Here is a 19,359-nt window from a genome sequence, read left to right as displayed (position 1 = left end):
CGCCGATTTACCGCCGCAAAGACCCTTCAGTAGCGCCGGCAGCCGTTTGGGCGCGGCCCTGCTGAATTTTTGGCGCGCGCAGGGGGACTTAGCGCCGGCACTAACTTCCGGCGCTAAAGCCCTGGCTAAGCCAAAACTCAATTTCTAGGCCCAAAACTGTATGCAGTATTCCAGGTGCGGTCTCACCAATACCTTGTACAACTGCAGCAATACCTCCCTGTTTTTATATTCCATCCCCCTAGCAATAAAAGGCAACATTCCATTGGCCTTCTTGATCACTTGCTGCACCTGCATACTAACTTTTTGAGTTTCATGCACCAGGACCCCCAGATCCCTTGGTACTACAGTACTTTCCAGTTTCTTGCCATTAAGATAATAACTTGCTCTATGATTTTTCCTGCCAAAGTGCATAACCTCACACTTTCCAGTGTAATACCCACTGGAAATGTTATGTACGCTAAGTATGGTTATCAATCTTTAACTTAGACACTGTATTATCATTGTTATAAATCCCTGGGTTAAAGTTGCCCATGTGAAGGTACGGCAAGAACTTTTAAGGACACAATGCGACTAAGAGCAGACTTTCCATAATTCTGCACCAGTATCAACTGTTGCAGACAGTGAGGCTGCGCAGTCTCCAGGCAGAATCCCCAGGAGGACGGGGTGGAGTCGGGTTTTTCGAGCGGGAAGAAAAGTGCGACTGGATGAAAAGAGGGCAGGAGCTCTTAAAAGAGGGCTCAGGAGGCAAATGGCTGCCGCATCCCGTCCCGGGCTTCCAAACTCGGCCGCCGCCCTTCGTATTAGTAGCTCTGCATCCAGAACTCAAAGTGGGATTCAGTGATCATGAAGAGAATTCAACGAAGGGGTTCGGAGTCGTAAGTCTTGTAGACATTATACAGACCATGAGCTCCAACTTAAGCGCGCCAACGAAAGAGTGCATTCGAATTTGGACACAGGGACAGATTCTCCTTTGAATCCATATAAATGGAGAATGTATGTTTATTATGTCTAGATTCATTCTAATGTATGCAAATGTCTAATTTAGGTCATTGACCCGTAATCTTCTTATACTGTCTGACGTTAAAACTATAAAGTAAGATAATTAGAATTAAGCCATTGTAGTAGTGATCTCCTTACTGGACTATAGAATACTGTCTACAACAGAGACCACATCTCACATATATCTAGAGAACCGTGAAGTGGTTACACCAGTATTGTATTCCATCTGCCAAATCTCTGCCCACTTACTTAGCCTGTCTATGTCCCTTTGCAGGTTTTTTATGTCCTCCTCACTCACTACTTTCCCTCCCATCTTAGTATCATCTGCAAACTTTGATATGTTACACTCGGTCCCCTCCTCCAAATCGTTAATATAGATTGTAAAGGGTTGGGGACCCAGCACTGACTCCTGCGGAACACCACTAGTTACTGGTTGCCAATCTGAGAACGAACCATTTATCCCAACTCTGCTTTCTGTTAGAGAGCCAATCCTCCACCCACGCCAGAATGTTACCCCCAATCCCGTGATTTTTTATCTTGAGCAATAATCTTTTGTGTGGCACCTTGTCAAATGCCTTTTGGAAGTCTAAATACACTACGTCCACTGGTTCCCCTTTATCCACCCTGTATGTTACTTCCTCAAAAAACTCAAGTAAATTTGTCAAACATGACTTCCCCTTCATGAAACCATGCTGAGTTTGTCCTATTAAATTATGTTTATCCAAATGTCCCGTTACTGTCTCCTTAATAATGGACTCTAACATTTTACCAACCACAGATGTTAGGCTAACAGGTCTATAGTTTCCAGCCTTCTGCCTACTACCCTTTTTAAATAAGGGTGTTACATTAGCAGTTTTCCAATCTGCCGGGACCTTTGATGAGTCCAGGGAGTTTTGGAAAATTATTACCAATGGATCCACAATCCCTACCGCCACTTCCCTCAAGACCCTAGGATGCAAGCCATCAGGTCCAGGGGATTTATCTGCTTTAGTCCCATTATTTTACCAAGTACCACTTCCTTAGTGATTTTAATCGTACTTAGTTCCTCCCCCCCTAGAGCCCCCTGTTTGTCCAGTGTTGGGATATTCTTAGTGTCCTCTACTGTAAAGACTGATACAAAATAATTGTTCAGTGTTTTTGCCATCTCCATGTTTCCCACCATTAATTTCCCGGTCTCATCCTCTAAGGACCAACATTTACTTTAGCCACCCTTTTTCTTTTTATATCACTATAGAAACTTTTGCTGTCTGTTTTTATATTTTTTGCTAATTTACTTTCATAATCTATCTTCCCTTTCTTAATCAATCTTTTAGTTTTTTTTGCTGTCTTTTAAAGACTTCCCAATCTTCCATCCTCCCATTAGATTTGGCTACCTTATATGCCCTTGTTTTTAGTCGGATACTATCCTTAATTACTTTACTTAGCCACGGATGGCTATCTTTTCTTTTACACCCTTTTTTCCTCAGTGGAATATATTTTTTTTGGAAGTTGTAAAATAACTCCTTAAATGTACGCCACTGATCATGTACCGTCTTACCCTTTAATCTATTTTCCCAGTCCACTCGAATCAGTTCCGCTCTCATACCTTCATAGTCTCCTTTATTGAAGCTAAGCACGCTTGTTTGAGATCCAACCTTCTCACCCTCTAATTGAATATGGAATTCAACCATGTTATGGTCACTCATTCCAAGGGGATCCTTTACTAGGACATTTTTAATTAATCCTGTCTCATTACACAGGACCAAATCTAAGGTTGCTTGCCCCCTGGTCGGTTCAGTTACATACTGCTCAAGAAACCCATCCCTAATACACTCAATGAACTCATCCTCAAGGCTGCTCTGCCCAATTTGATTTGTCCAGTTAATATGATAATTAAAATCCCCCATAATTATAGCTGTTCCCTTATTACAAGCCTCAACTATTTCCTGATTAATACTCTGTCCAACAGAGTTGCAACTGTTCGGAGGCCTATATACTACACCCACTAGTGTTTTTTTCCCCTTATTATTCCTTATCTCCACCCAAACTGTTTCACTATCCTGCTCCTTTGACCCAATATCATTTCTCTGTATTATAGTGATTCCTTCCTTTATTAACATAGCCACCCCACCTCCTCTCCCTTCCTGCCTGTCCTTCCTGATTGTTAAATAACCTGGTATGTTTAATTCCCAGTCATGGTCACCCTGCAGCCATGTTTCTGTAATGGCCACAAGATCATACCCATATGTCGTTATTTGTGCCGTTAACTCATTAATTTTGTTACGAATGCTACGTGCATTCAGATAAAGAACTTTCAAATATGTTTTGTAACACTTAGTTCCTGTTTTTTCCCTTTTTAGTACTTTACTTTTTACTCCATACCTTCTGTCCCTTCCTGACATGTTCTGTTTTTTAATTCCCCCACTGCTACCTAAGTCTATGACCTTCTCTGTTGTCATTTCTATTATTTGCTCTCTAGAAACCTCCCCCCCACTAATTAGTTTAAAGCCCTCTCTACAGCCCTAGTTATATGATTCGCCAGGACTCTAGTCCCAGCACTGGCCAAGTGGAGTCCGTCCCAATGGAACAGCTCCCTCCTGTCCCAGTACTGGTGCCAGTGTCCCAAGAAGCAAATCCCATTTCTCCCACACCAGTCTTTGAGCCACGCATTTAACTCTTTAATTTTATTTATCCTAGCCAAATTCACTCGTGGCTCAGGTAATAACCCAGAGATTATTACCCTTGAGGTTCTGTTTTTTAATTTGACCCCTAGCTGCTCTTACTCCTTTAACAGAACCGTCTTCCTTGTCCTATCTACTTCATTTGTACCAACATGGACCACGACAACTGGATCCTCCCCCTCCCACTCCAAGTTTCTTTCCAGCCCAGAAGAGATGTCCTTAACCCTGGCACCGGGCAGGCAACACAGCCTTCGGGACTCCCGCTCTTGACTGCAGAGAACCCTATCTATCCCCCTAATGATACTATCCCCTACCACTACAACATTCCTTTTTACTCCCTCCACTTGAATGGCCCCCTGTACCACAGTGCTGTGGCCAGGTTGCTCATCCTCCCTGCAGTCCCTGCTCCCGCCCTCACAGGTAGTAAGAACCTCAATCCTGCTGGACAAGAGCAAGGGCTGCGTCTCCTTCAACACTACATCCTGGATCCCTGTACCTTCCTCACTCGTAGTCACACCGTCCTGTCCCTGACCACGGACTACATCTGCAGTAATTAACTTCATAGGTGTGACCATCTCCTGAAACATAGAGTCCAGGAACTTCTCCCCCTCCCTGATGTGTCGCAGTGTCTGAAGCTCGGTCTCAAGCTCCATAACATGGAACTTGAGTTCCTCTAGCAGCAAACACTTGTCGCAGATGTAATCACCGTGAGCCTCAATGGGGTCCACCGGCTCCCACATCTCGCAACAGTAACACATCACCTGCTCCATTCTATATAATTAATTAAATTTCTTATTATTAGTTATGAAGACCCTGCCCGGATATAGATGATAATATCACACCACTATTCAATAGGACTTACCAACTTAAAGGTATAAAAGAGAAGAGAAGGAAGAAAACCAACCAACCAGCTGATCACCAACCTCCTCCTTGAATACTGTCTGTGGGGCCTGTTTGGTTGACTCGTCTCGCTGCTCCGCTTCTGCAGTGCTGTCTAAGCCTGGGAGTGGGGGGAAAAACAGAGCAAAAAACACACCCTCACCTCCCACTTGCCCGAACTCTCCCACTTACCAAAACTCCAGCAGCACTCAATGCACAAAGCACTCCGTGCACAGCACTAGCCCCGCCCCTTTTATAGCCGGATTCTACTTCCAGTTTAAACTGCCCAATAGTTTAATATACCCTTAAAAAATTAAACTTACTTCAAATAATTGACTTTTTAACACACTAAAATTCACAAAATACTCTTAAATGATTTTTCTCCCACTTACCAAAACTCCAGCAGCACTCAATGCACAAAGCACTATTTTACCAGTTACATCCTCAAAAAATTCCAGTAGATTAGTCAAGCGTGATTTACCTTTTGTAAATCCATGTTGACTTTGTCCGATCCTGTCACTGCTTTCCAAGTGCTCTGCTATTACATCTTTTATAATAGACTCTAGCATTTTCCCCACTACCGATGTCAGGCTTACCGGTCTATAATTCCCCGCTTTTTCTCTACCACCTTTTTTGAATAGTGGGGTAACATTAGCTACCCTCCAATCCATGGGTACTGTTCCAGAGTCTATCGAGTTCTGGAAGATGACCAGCAATGCATCTACTATTTCTAGGGCCACTTCCTTAAGTGCCCTGGGATGCAGATTATCAGGCCCTGGGGATTTATCGGCCTTCAGTCCCATCAATTTTCCTAACACCATTTCCCTACAAATACTGATTTCTTTCAGTTCCACCCTTTCATCAGACCCTATGTTCCCCGGCATCTCTGGGAGGTTATTTGTGTCCTCCTTTGTGAAGACAGAACCAAAGTATGAATTTAGTTGGTCTGCCATTTCTTTGTTTCCCATTATAAATTCCTCTGATTCTGACTGCAAGGGACCTACGCTTGACTTCACCAATCTTTTTCTCTTCACATATCTGTAAAAGCTTTTACAGTCAGTTTTTATGTTCCCTGCTAGCTTACTCTCATATTCTATTTTCCCTTTCTTAATTAATCCCTTTGTCCTCCTTTGTTGAATCCTAAACTGCTCCCAATCCTCAGGATTATTGCTTTTTCTGGCCAATTTATATGTACAAGCCCAATTGGCCCAATCTCTCCTCATGCATCATTCCTGCCATCCCAGTTATCAGCCTGGTTAATCTTCGCTGCACTCCTTCCATGGCAAGAACATCCTTCCTCAGATAAGGCGACTAAAACTGCACACAATACTCAAGATGTGGTCTCACCAACGCCCTGTATAACTGCAGCAAGACATCCTTGTTCCTGTACTCAAACCCTCTTGCTATGAAGGCCAACATACCATTTGCCTTCTTAACCGCCTGCTGCACCTGCATGCTTACCTTCAGTGACTGGTGCACAAGAACACCCAGGTCTCATTGCACATCCCCTTCTCCCAATCTATTGCCATTCAGATAATAATCTGCCTTCCTGTTTTTGACACCAAAGTGGATAACCTCACATTTATCCACGTTATATTGCATCTGCCATGCTTCTGCCCAATCACCCAACCTGTCCAAATCATCCTGTAGTTTCTCGGCATCCTCCACACAGCACACACGCCCACCCAGCTTTGTGTTGTCTGCAAATTTGGAGATATTACATCTAGCTGGGGACCAAGGACCGATCCCTGCGGTACCCCACTAGTCACTGCCTGCCACTCCGAAAAAGACCAGTTTATTCCAACTCTTTGCTTTCTATCTGCCAACCAGTTCTCTATCCAAGTCAATACCTTGCCCCCAATCCCATGTGCCTTAACTTTACACGCTAATCTCTTATGTGGGACCTTATCGAAAGCCTTCTGAAAGTCCAAATACACCACATCCACTGGTTCTCCCTTATCTATTTTACTAGTTACATCCTCAAAAAATTCCAGTAGATTAGTCAAGCACGATTTACCTTTTGTAAATCCATGTTGACTTTGTCCGGTCCTGTCACTGTTTTCCAAGTGCTCTGCTATTACATCTTTTCTAATGGACTCTGGCTTTTCCCCACTACCGATGTCAGGCTTACCGGTCTGTAATTCCCCGTTTTCTCTCTACCACCTTTTTTGAGTAGTGGGGTAACATTAGCTACCCTCCAATCCATGGGTACTGTTCCAGAGTCTATAGAATTTTGGAAGATGATCAGCAATGTATCTACTATTTCTAGGGCCACTTCCTTAAGTACTCTAGGATGTAGATTATCAGACCCTGGGGATTTATCGGCCTTCAATCCCATCAATTTCCCGAACACCATTTCCCTACAAATACTGATTTCTTTCAGTTCCTCCCTTTCATCAGACCCTATGTTCCCCGACATTTCTGGGAGGTTATTTGTGTCCTCCTTTGTGAAGACAGAACCAAAATATGTCTTTAATTGGCCTGCCATTTCTTTGTTCCCCATTATAATTTCCCCTGACCACCAATCTTTTTCTCTTCACATATCTATAAAAGCTTTTACAGTCAGTTTTTATGTTCCCTGAAAGCTTACTCTCATATTCTATTTTCCCTTTCTTAATTAATCCCTTTGTCCTCCTTTGTTGCATCCTAAACTGCTCTCAATCCTCAGGATTACTGCTTTTTCTGGCCAATTTATATGTCCTCTCCTTGGATCTTATGCTATCCCTAATTTCCCTCGTTAGCCACGGTTGAGTCACCTTTTTTGTTTTATTTTTATGCCAAACTGGGATGAACAAATTCTGTAGTTCATCCATGCGGTCTTTGAATGTTTGCCATTGCCTATCCAGCGTTAACCCTTTGAGTGACATTCCCCAATCAATCCTACCCAATTCTCGCCTCAGACCATCGTAGGTCCCGCATAAGAGGTTAGCGTGTAAAGTTAAAGCACATGGGATTGGGGGCAAGGTACTGACTTGGATAGAGAACTGGTTGGCAGACAGGAAGCAAAGGGTTGGGATAAACGGGTCTTTTTCCGAGTGGCAGGCAGTGACTAGTGGGGTACCGCAGGGATCGGTGCTAGGACCCCAGCTATTCACAATATATATTAATGATCTAGACGAGGGAACTAGATGTAATAGCTCCAAGTTTGCAGACGACACAAAGCTGGGTGGGCATGTGTGCTGTGAGGAGGATGCAGAGAAACTCCAGTATGATTTGGGCAGGTTGGGTGATTGGGCAGAAGCATGGCAGATGCAATATAACGTGGATAAATGCGAGGTTATCCACTTTGGTGGCAAAAACAGGAAGACAGATTATTATCTGAACGACAATAGATTGGGAAAAGGGGAAGTGCAACGAAACCTGGGTGTCCTTGTGCACCAGTCGCTGAAGGTAAGCATGCAGGTGCAGCAGGCGGTTAAGAAGGCAAATGGTATGTTGGCCTTCATAGCGAGAGGATTTGAGTACAGGAACAAGGATGTCGTGCTGCAGTTGTACAGGGCCTTGGTGAGATCACACCTTGAGTATTGTGTGCAGTTTTGGTCACCTTATCTGAGGAAGGATGTTCTTGCCATGGAGAGAGTGCAGCGGAGATTCACCAGACTGATACCTGGGATGGTAGGAATGACGTATGAAGAGAGATTGGGTCGATTGGGCTTATATTCGCTAGAGTTTAGAAGAATGAGAGGGGACTCATTGAAACTTATAAAATTCTAACAGGATGTTCCCGATGGCAGGGGAGTCCAGAACCAGGGGTCACAGTCTAAGGATAAGGGGTAAGCCATTTAGGCCTGAGATGAGGAGGAATTTCTTCACCCAGAGAGTGGTGAACCTGTGGAATTCTCTACCACAGAAGGCAGTATAGGCCAATTCATTAAATATATTCAAGAAGGAGTTGGATATATTTTATAAGGCTAAAGGGATCAAGGGATATGGGGAGAAGGCAAGGACAGGGTACTGAATTTGGATGATCAGCCATGATCTCATTGAATGGCGGAGCAGGCTCGAGGGGCCGAACGGCCTCCTCCTGCTCCTATCTTCGATGTTTCTATGTTTTGCACATCCCTGATTTTCCATCGCGCCGCCATTGGGGCCCGTGCCTTCAGCTGCCTGGGTCCTAAGCTCTGGAATTCCCTCCCTAAACCTCTCCAGCCTCTCTCTCTTCCTTTAAGACACTCCTTAGGTAAGGCCACGACTCTAGTTAGGCCACAACTGGAGTATTGCGTCCAGTTCTGGTCACCACACTTTAGGAAGGATGTGAAGGCCCTTGAGAGGGTGCAGAGGAGATTTACCAGAATGGTTCCAGGGATGGGGGATCTTAGCTACAAGGACAGGTTGGAGAAGCTGGATTTGTTTTCATTAGAGCAAAGGAGGATGAGGGGTGATTTGATAGAGGTGTACAAGATTATGACGGGTTTGGATAGGCTAGACAGGGAAAGGCTGTTCCCACTAGTTGATGGTACAAGGACTAGGGGACACAGATTTAAGGTTTTGGGCAACGGATACAGGGGGGATGTGAGGAAAAACTTTTTTACGCAGCGAGTGGTGAGGACCTGGAACTCGCTGCCGACGGAAGTGGTTGAAGCGGAGACACTCAATGTTTTCAAGGGGAGGCTGGATAGGCACTGGAGGGAAATAAACTTGCAGGGCTATGGGGATAGAGCGGGGGAGTGGGACTGACTGGATTGCTCTACAGATAGCCGGCACGGACTCGCTGGGCCGAATGGCCTCCTTCCGTGCCGTTATAACTCTATGGTGGAAAAATTCAGTTGGTTTGCGCCTCCCGTTAGCGCCTTAAGAGGGCGCTAATGGGGGGCAAAGCGACTAGCGCCCGGGCGCGGCGATGTTTGCGCCGCTCGCGAAATTGACCATACATTTTGTGGCGGCGCTAAGCACTACCGCCACCATCTCCTGCGCCAGTAGATCGTGACGTCAGTCGAGCGTGCAACGCCCTGGTAGCGCCCCGGACCGGATATTGAGTGGCGCCCCCTGCCTTACCGCCTGCCGCTAGCAACGACAGGTTGAGGGGAGCGTTTTGCAGTCAGGAAGGGACTGGGGGAGCGCTATTTAAAGGCGGCCGCTTCCTGCCTTTTTTTGTTGGTGATGTTTTTGCACCACGCATTCTGAGAGAGAGAGAGAGAGACTTCTGGAGAGATTCAACGCTGTGTGAAGGAGTTTTGGGTACTGAGCAGCACTTTGCAGGTTCATTTTGATTTGCCCTTCCTTGTATCGATTTGGAAGAGACTGTGGGGGCTGCACTCTGAGCTCTTTCCCTGGGCCTCTCCCTTGTTCTTTCCAGCAGATTTGATCTACAGGTCTCTCCAGGCCGAGATTCAAGGCTGCAATGAGCAGGGTGTGGATGGAGAGCAAGATCGACCCTCCCCTTTAAGAACTGGCCGGCGCCAGTGTGTCTGTGTTCCATTGACGACTGACATCACATGAGCTTCGCCAGCGCTCTGAGGTAGCGCCTCGCTCCTCGGCCTCTGCGCCTTACGACAGGTGTGAAGCGCCTGATTTAGCGCTCCAATCACCTCCAGGGGCGATAGAAGCCAAGTTTGCAGTCGGAGGCGATAATTAGCGCCAGGCGCTAATCTTTGCGCCCGGCCGATAATCGCGCCCCAAACGGGACGATAGTGAATTTTTCCCTCCATGACTCTCCTTAAAACCTCCCTCTTTGACCAAGCTTGTCCTAACGTGGCTCGGTGTCAAATTTTTTTTAAAAGGTTATGGCCTAGAAATTCACTGTGGCCCCGCCAGCTGGCTAGCGCCCAAAAGTTAGCGCTGGGCGGGAAGCCTATAGCGATCGTCAGATATTCATTGTTAGCGCCCCAATTCGGAACCGGGCGCTATACCAGGGTGTGCCCGCCTCCGCTTGGGGCGCTGACACTGAATATCAGCGCTCTTGGCGCCGCTGTGCCAGCCGCTGCGGAGCGGCAGGCTGCGGTACTGCAGGCCTCCTCCTTCTCTTAAGGGGGAGCTGCCTGCAACGGGGAGATCGCCGCTGGATAGTGCCGGCAAATGAGCCCGGCACCACGGAGAAGTGCCGGGCTCGCGGAAAGCAGCCGGCAATGCCGCGGGGGGGCGGGTGTGGAGGAGGCCGGGGAAGGAGGTGCGGGCAGGCGGCCGCCGAAAAAGCGGCCGGCCGCACCTTCCGCTTTAAAGCGCCCCACTAAGGCAGCAGGACGGCCCCGTTTTCTGGTCGCTGTTTGCGGCCGCTTCGGAGGAGGCGGCCCCAACTAAATATGGGGATCGGGCCGGTTTCGGGGCGGAACCGGGGCACTGCGCACACCGATGACGTCATCGGTGCCGGCGCAGCGCTAACGGCTACCGCCGCCAATACCGCTGCGCTGAATATCTGCGCAAACTCATTTCTGGCGCAAAATCACTCTTTAGGCGTTAACTGGGCGCAAAGCTGGCAGCGCCTTAATGAATTTCTAGGCCTATGTATTTAGTCACGGGATGTGGGAATCGCTGGCAAGGCCAGCATTTATTGCCCATCCCTAGTTACCCTTGACAAAGTGGTGGTGAGCTGCCTTCTTGAACCGCTGCAGTCCGTGTGGTGAAGGTACTCCCACAGTGCTGTTAGGGAGGGAGTTCCAGGATTTTGACCCAGTGACGATGAAGGAACGGCCGATATATTTCCAAGTCAGGATGGTGTGTGACAGGGAGGGGAACTTGGAGGTGGTGGTGTCCCCATGCGCCTGCTGCCCTTGTCCTTCTAGGTGGTAGAGGTCGCGGGTTTGGGAGGTGCTGCCGAAGGAGCCTTGGTGAGTTGCTGCAGTGCATCTTGTAGATGGTACACACTGCAGCCACAGTGCGCCGGTGGTGGAGGGAGTGAATGTTTAAGAACATAGGAAATAGGAGCAGGAATAGGCCATTTGGCCTCTCGAGCCTGCTCCGCCATTCAATAAGATCATGGCTGATCTTGGGCTCAAAGCCACTTCCCCGCCCACTCCCCATAACCCTTCACTCCCTTATCTTGCAAAAATCTGTCTATCTCCACCTTAAATGTATTTAATGACCCAGCCTCCACAGCTCTCTGGGGCAGAGAATTCCACAGATTTACGACCCTCTGAGAGAAGAAATTCCTCCTCATCTCGGTTCTAAAAGGGTGACCCTTTATTCTGAAACTGTGCCCCCGAGTTCTAGATTTCCCCACGAGAGGAAACATCCTCTCTGCATCTACCTTGTCGAGCCCCCTCAGTATCTTATGTGTTTCAATAAGATCACCTCTCATTCTTCTAAATTCCAATGAGTATAGGCTCAACCTGCTCAACCTTTCCTCATAGTTCAAACCCCTCATCTCTGGAATTATCCTAGTGAATCATCTCTGAACTGTCTCCAATGCAAGTATATCCTTCCTTAAATAAGGAGACCAAAACTGTACGCAGTACTCCAGGTGTGGTCTCACCAATACCCTGTACAGTTGTAGCAGGACTTCCCTGCTTTTATACTCCAACCCCCTTGCAATAAAGGCCAACATTCCATTTGCCTTTTTGATTACTTGCTGTACCTGCATGCTAACTTTTTGCGTTTCATGCACAAGGACCCCCAGGTCCCTCTGAACTGTAGCATTTTGTAATCTCTCTCCATTTAAATAATAATTTGCTTTTTTATTTTTCCTGCCAAAGTGGATAACCTCGCACTTTCCCACATTATACTCCATCTGCCAAATGTTTGCCCAATCACGTAGCCTGTCTATATCCCATTGCAGATTCGTTGAGTCCTCTGCACAACTTGCTTTCCCACCCATCTTTGTATCATCCACAAACTTGGCTGCATTGGCGAAGAGGGGGCATGAAAAAACACTGGCGGACAAAATAAAGGAAAAACCCAAGGTGTTTTATTAGTATATTAAGGGCAAGAGGATAACCAGGGAAAGAGTAGAGCCCATTCGGGACCAAAGTGGCAATCTGTGTGTAGAGCCAGAAGATGTAGGTGAGGTTTTAAACGAATATTTTGCATCTGTGTTCACTATGGAGAAGGACGATGTAGGCACAGAAATCAGGCCGGGGGATTGTGATATACTTGAACAAATTAGTATTGAGAGGGAGGAGATACTAGTGGTTTTAGCAGGCTTAAAAGTGGATAAATCCCCAGGCCCAGACAAGATGTATCCCAGGCTGTTGTGTGAGGCAAGGGAGGAGATTGCAGGGGCTCTGACACAAATTTTCATAACCTCTCTGGCCACAGGAGAGGTGCCGGAGGACTGGAGGACAGCTAACGTAGTATCATTATTCAAGAAGGGTAGTAGGGATAAACCAGGGAATTACAGGCCAGTGAGCCTAACATCAGTGGGAGAAAAATTATTGGAAAAAATTCTGAGGGACAGAATTAGTCTCCACTTGGAGAGGCAAGGATTAATCAGCATGGCTTTGTCAGGGGGAGATCATGTCTAATCAATTTGATTGAATTTTTCGAGAGGGCGACTAGGTGTGTGGATGAGGGTAGTGCAGTTGATGTAGTCTACGTGGACTTCAGTAAGGCTTTTGACAAAGTCCCACATGGGAGATTGGTCAAGAAGGTAAGAGCCCATGGAATCCAGGGCAATTTGACACATTGGATCCAAAATTGGCTTAGTGGCAGGAGGCAGAGGGTGATGGTCGAAGGTTGTTTTTGTGACTGGAAGCCTGTGTCCAGTGGTGTACCGCAGGGATCAGTGCTGGGTCCTTTGCTGTTTGTCGTGTACATTAATGATTTAGATATGAATGTAGGAGGTATGATCAGTAAGTTCGCAGATGACACGAAAATTGGTGGAGTGGTAAATAGCGAGGAGGAAAGCCTCAGGCTACAGGACGATATAGACGGGCTGGTTAGATGGGCAGAACAGTGGCAAATGGAATTTAACCCTGAAAAGTGTGCGGTGATGCATTTTGGGAGGACTAACAAGGCAAGGGAATACACAATGAATGGTAGGACCCTAGGAAGGACAGAGGATCAGAGGGACCTTGGTGTGCATGTATATAGATCCCTGAAGGCAGCAGGACAGGTAGATAAGGTGGTTAAAAAGGCATATGGGATACTTGCCTCCATTAGCTGAGGCATAGAATATAAGAGCAGGGAAGTTATGATGGAGCTGTACAAAACGCTAGTTAGGCCACAGCTGGAATACTGTGCGCAGTTCTGGTCGCCACACTATAGGAAGGATGTGATTGCATTGGAGAGGGTGCAGAGGAGAGTCACCAGGGTGTTACCTGGGCTGGAGCGCTTCAGCTATGAAGAGAGACTGGACACTCTGGGGTTGTTTTCCTTAGAGCAGAGAAGGCTGAAGGGGGACGTGATTGAGGTGTTCAAAATTATGAGGGGCATAGATAGGGTAGATAGAAAGGAACTTTTCCCCTTAGTAGAGGGTGATGCGCTATCAATTACTCATAAAAGACGGAGAGTTAGGAGAGTAACTAAAAGGCTTTTATTAACAAAGAACGGAGCATGCCTCTTGTGGTTGACTGGTTTCCAAGAAGGCAGGGGGCTGCAGAGCAGTCACCTTTATACCTGGGCCTGTGGGTGGAGCCAAGGCCGGAACCAGCAGAGGCATGCTGAGGCATGCCTAGATACAACAGTGTGCAACAACAACAACAACGGTGAACAACAATAACAGTGGTTTACCACATTCACCCCTTGTTTAAAATTGAGTCCGGCGGGGTGAAGTGTACTAAAGGTTCGTGTAAGTAAGTCTATCAGGTGGCCTTGTATGCCGTCCTGATCGTCGTGGTGGCGGCGGTGATGGTGCAGCATCCAACGTTGAATCTGGCGTCTCATTGAGTGGTTGGGTGGTCAATGACGGGTCCTGGGGCTGCGGCATGCCGTCTACCGGGGTTGGGTTGTGGGTAGTGGTGGATGGCAATGGTAGTGTTTCAGGGGCACCCGAAGGTGCGAGGTCTCGTATGGAGACTGTGTCCTCCCGCAATGGTAGTGTTTCAGGGGCACCCGAAGGTGCGAGGTCTCGTATGGAGACTGTGTCCTCCCGCCCGTCCGGGTACGCCACGTAAGCATACTGGGGGTTGGCGTGGAGGAGGCTCACCCTCTTGACCAGGGTGTCCGTTTTATGGGACCTCACGTGCTTCCGCAGTAGGACGGGTCCTGGAGACGTCAGCCATGTCGGTAGCGAGGTCCCCGATGTGGACTTCCTGGGGAAAGTGAACATTTTTTCATGGGGGGGTTGCATTGGTGGCCGTACAAAGCAGTGACCGAATGGAGTGGAGCGCCGCAGGGAGGACCTCCTGCCAGCGAGAGGTCGGAAGGCCCTTAGATTTTAAGTTTAAGAGGACGGCCTTCCAAACCGTCGCGTTCTCTCTTTCCACCTGGCCATTCCCCCGGGGGTTGTAGCTGGTGGTTCTGCTTGTAGCAATACCTCTCGTGAGCAGGTACTGACGGAGTTCGTCGCTCATAAAGGATGAGCCCCGGTCGCTATGGATATAGCTAGGGAAGCCGAACAAGGCGAAAAGGTCATTCAGACATTTAATGACCATGGTACTAGTCATGTCTGGGCATGGGATGGCAAACGGGAAACGGGAGTACTCATCAATTATGTTGAGGAAGTACACGTTGCAGTCAGAGGAGGGGAGGGGCCCTTTAAAATCGACGCTCAGGCGCTCGAAGGGGCGAGTGGCCTTCATCAGGCTTGCTCTGTCTGGCCTATAAAAATGCGGTTTGCACTCGGCACAGATTTGGCAGTTCCTGGTCATGGTCCTGACCTCCTCGATGGAGTAGGGCAGGTTACGGGATTTGATGAAATGGAAGAACCTGGTGACCCCCGGGTGGCAGAGGTCATTGTGGAGGGTCTGCAGTCTATCAACCTGCGCGTTGGCGCATGTACCACGTGATAGGGCATCTGGGGGCTCATTGAGTTTCCCGGGCTGGTACAAGATATCGTAATTGTAGGTGGAGAGTTCAATTCTCCACCTCAAGATCTTGTCGTTCTTGATTTTGCCCCTCTGATTATTATTAAACATAAAAGCTACTGAACGCTGGTCAGTGAGCAGGGTAAATCGTTTTCCGGCCAGGTAATGCCTCCAATGTCGCACCGCTTCCACAATGGCCTGGGCCTCCTTTTCGACAGAGGAGTGTCGAATCTCGGGGCCCTGGAGGGTCCTTGAGAAAAAGGCCACGGGTCTCCCCGCCTGGTTAAGGGTTGCAGCTAGGGCGAAGTCAGATGCGTCGCTCTCCACTTGGAAAGGGATGGACTCATCCACTGCGTGCATTGTGGCCTTCGCAATATCTTTTTTTATGAGAGTGAAGGCTGCACATGCCTCTGCAGTCAGGGGGCAGGAGGTGGACTTGATGAGGGGTCTGGCTTTGTCCGCATAGTTGGGCACCCACTGAGCATAGTGAGAGAAAAACCCTAGGCATCTCTTCAGTGCTTTTTGGCAGTGGGGGAGGGGGAGCTCCATAAGGGGGCGCATTCTGTCGGGGTCGGGGTCGGGGCCGATGACTCCATTCTCCACTACGCAGCCAAGAATGGCGAGGCGCGTGGTGCGAAACATACATTTGTCCTTGTTGTATGTTAGATTCAGCCACTGGGCCGTACGGAGGAATTTCTCTAGGTTAACGTCATGGTCCTGCTGGTCGTGGCCGCAGATGGTGACGTTGTCTAGATAGGGGAAGGTGGCCTGCAGCGCGTTCTGGTCAACCATTCGTTCCATCTCCCTTTGGAAGACCGAAACCCCGTTGGTGACGCCGAAGGGGACTCGGAGGAAGTGGTAGAGACGACCGTCAGCTTCAAAAGCTGTGTACTGGTGGTCTTCAGCCCTGATGGGGAGCTGGTGGTATGCCGACTTCAGATCAATCGTCGAGAACACCCAGTATTGTGCTATCTGATTGACCATGTCAGATATGTGGGGGAGTGGGTATGCATCTAACTGGGTGTAGCGATTGATCGTCTGGCTGTAGTCAATAACTAGGCGCTGTTTTTCGCCAGTCTTCACTACCACCACTTGTGCTCGCCATGGGCTAGTGCTACCCTCAATAATCCCTTCCTTCAGGAGTCTTGCTACTTCGGATTTAATGAAGCTCCTATCCCCGGCACTGTACCGCCTGCTTTTGGTAGCGATGGGCTTACAGTCGCGGGTGAGGTTAGCGAACAAGGCGGGGGGGAGACTTTAAGCGTGGAGAGGCTGCAAATGGTGCGCGGCGGGCGATTTAAAAGCTGCTGGCTGCAGACTGTGACTGGGGGGAGGGGTCCGCCGTATGCTAATGTGACACTTTTAAGGTGGCACTGAAAATCCAACCCCAGTAGAACGGCAGCGCAGAGATGGGGCAGGACAAGAAGTGTAAAATTTTTGTATTCTGTGCCCCTTACTGAAAGGGTCACTACACAGTAGCCACCGACGTCTGCTGAATGGGATTTGGAAGCCATAGAGATCTGATGGCGCGTTGGCAGGACCGGGAGAGAGTAACCGTGCACCGTGTCGGAGTGGATAAAGCTCTCCGTGCTCCCGCTGTCGAAAAGGCAGGTAGTGGCGCGGCCGTTTACCGTAATGTCCATCATGGACCTGGACAGTTGGTGAGGGAGAGATTGGTCCAGCGTCACGGAGGCCAGCGTATGGTCGAGCGAGTCGCTGTGGTCGTCAGACGAGGCGGTGGTTGAGTCCGGGTCACCCGCGATTGGAGTTGGAGGCGTCCAAGATGGCGGACAAAATGGCTGCGCCCACGGTTCACATGCGGCGCTGCTGGCGTTGGCGGTTTTACCTTTGCAGGCGCTGACGTAGTGTCCTTTCTTCCCGCAGCCAGAGCAGGTAGCGTTTTTCGCCGGGCAGCGTGCTGTGGGGTGTTTTGCCTGGCCACAAAAGTAACATTTCGGGCCCTTGGACATCGCTGCAGCAGTTGGTGCCGGGGGTCCCATGACCCAAGGTTGCAGCGTCCACGGTGCGGAGCGGTTAGGGGAGAATGCGTCCATATTCTGGTGGGCCGCGTCTAGCGAGAGCGCGAGGGACACTGCCTTCTTCAGGTCGATTTCACCCTTCTCCAGCAGTCTCTGCCGGGAGTAGTCGGATTTGAGGCCCGCAACGAAAGCATCTCGGATAAGTCCCTCCGCGTGTGTCGCGGCCGATACCTCTTTACAATCGCAGGCTCGGCCGAGTATCAGTAGTGCCCGTAGGAATGCCTCCAACGATTCCCCGGACTGCTGTTTGCGGGATCTCAGGAGGTGTCTGGCATAAACCGTATTTACCGGGCGTGTGTATTGTCCTTTTAGCAGATCGATAGCCGCCGTGTAGGTAGTCGCGTCCTGGATGAGCGTGTAGACTTGGTGGCCCACCTTGGAGGCCAGGATTTTTAGTTTGTTTCCATCTAGTGTCACGGCTGAGGCTTCCAGGTAAGCTTCGAAGCAACGCAGCCATTGTGCGAACTTGGTAGACGAACCCGCCTCTTGAGGGTCTAGGTCCAGGCATGTTGGTCTGAGGGCATGCAGCAGCGCCTGCTGCTCAGCGTTTGGTGCCGACATTTTGTTTTTGTTAATAAAATTGATGCGCTATCAATTACTCATAAAAGACAGAGAGTTAGGAGAGTAACTAAAAGGCTTTTATTAACAAAGAACAGAGCATGCCTCTTGTGGTTGACTGGTTTCCAAGAAGGCAGGGGGCTGCAGAGCAGTCACCTTTATACCTGGGCCTGTGGGTGGAGCCAGGGGCGGAGCCAGCAGAGGCATGCTGAGGCATGCCTCGATACAACAGTGTGCAACAACAACAACAACGGTGAACAACAATAACAGTGGTTTACCACAGAGGGGTCAATAACCAGGGGGCATAGTTTCAAGGTAAGGGGCAGGAGGTTTAGAGGGGATTTGAGGAAAAACTTTTTAACCTAGAGGGTGGTTGGAATCTGGAACTCACTGCCTGAAAGGGTGGTAGAGGCAGGAACCCTCACAACATTCAAGAAGCATTTAGATGAGCACTTGAAACGCCATAGCATACAAGGCTACGGACCAATTGCTGGAAAATGGGATTAGAATAGACAGGGCTTGATGGCCGGCGTGGACACGATGGGCCGAAGGGCCTCTTTCTGTGCTCTATAACTCTATTACACTCGGTCCCTTCATCCAAGTCATTAATATAGATTGTAAGTAGTTGAGGCCCCAGCACTGATCCCTATGGCACCCCACTAGTAACCGTTTGAGATGAAGATAGTGGATGCAGTGCCGATGAAGTAGGCAGCTTTACATAAGAACACAAGAACATAAGAAATAGGAGCAGGAGTAGGCCAATCGGCCCCTCAAGCCTGCTCCGCCATTCAATAAGATCATGGCTGATCTGATCCTAACCGCCAATCCACTATCACAGAACCATCTCCTGAATCTAACAGAATTAGACACACAAAATAGGAGCAGGATCAGGCTACACGGCCCCTGGGCCCGCTCCGCTACCCACAGGGCCATGTCCGATCCGAACCTAGACTCATGTCCAAATTCCTGCCCGCTCCCCATAACCCTTGATTCGCTTTACTTCTAGGAAACTGTCTATTTCTGTTTTAAATTTATGTAATGATGTAGCTTCTACAGCTTTTTGGGGCAGCATATTCCATGGACCTACCACCCTCTGAGTGAAGTAGTTCCTCCTCATCTCAGTTTTGAAAGAGCAGCCCCTTATTCTAAGACTATGCCCCCTAGTTCTAGTTTCACCCATCATCGGGAACATCCTCCCCGCATCCACCCGATCCAACCCCTTCACAATCTTATATGTTTCAATAAGATCGCCTCTCATTCTTCTGAACTCCAATGAGTCCCAATCTACTCAACCTCTCCTCATATGTCCATCCCCTCATCCCCGGGATTAACCGAGTGAACCTTCTTTGTACTGACTCGAGAGCAAGTATGTCCTTTCTTAAGTAT

The sequence above is a fragment of the Somniosus microcephalus genome, chromosome 4 (assembly GCF_052327205.1).
Source record: "Somniosus microcephalus isolate GS21.2 chromosome 4, FLI_Smic_1.0, whole genome shotgun sequence".
Lineage (NCBI taxonomy): Eukaryota > Metazoa > Chordata > Chondrichthyes > Squaliformes > Somniosidae > Somniosus > Somniosus microcephalus.
This window is presented reverse-complemented; position numbering follows the sequence as displayed.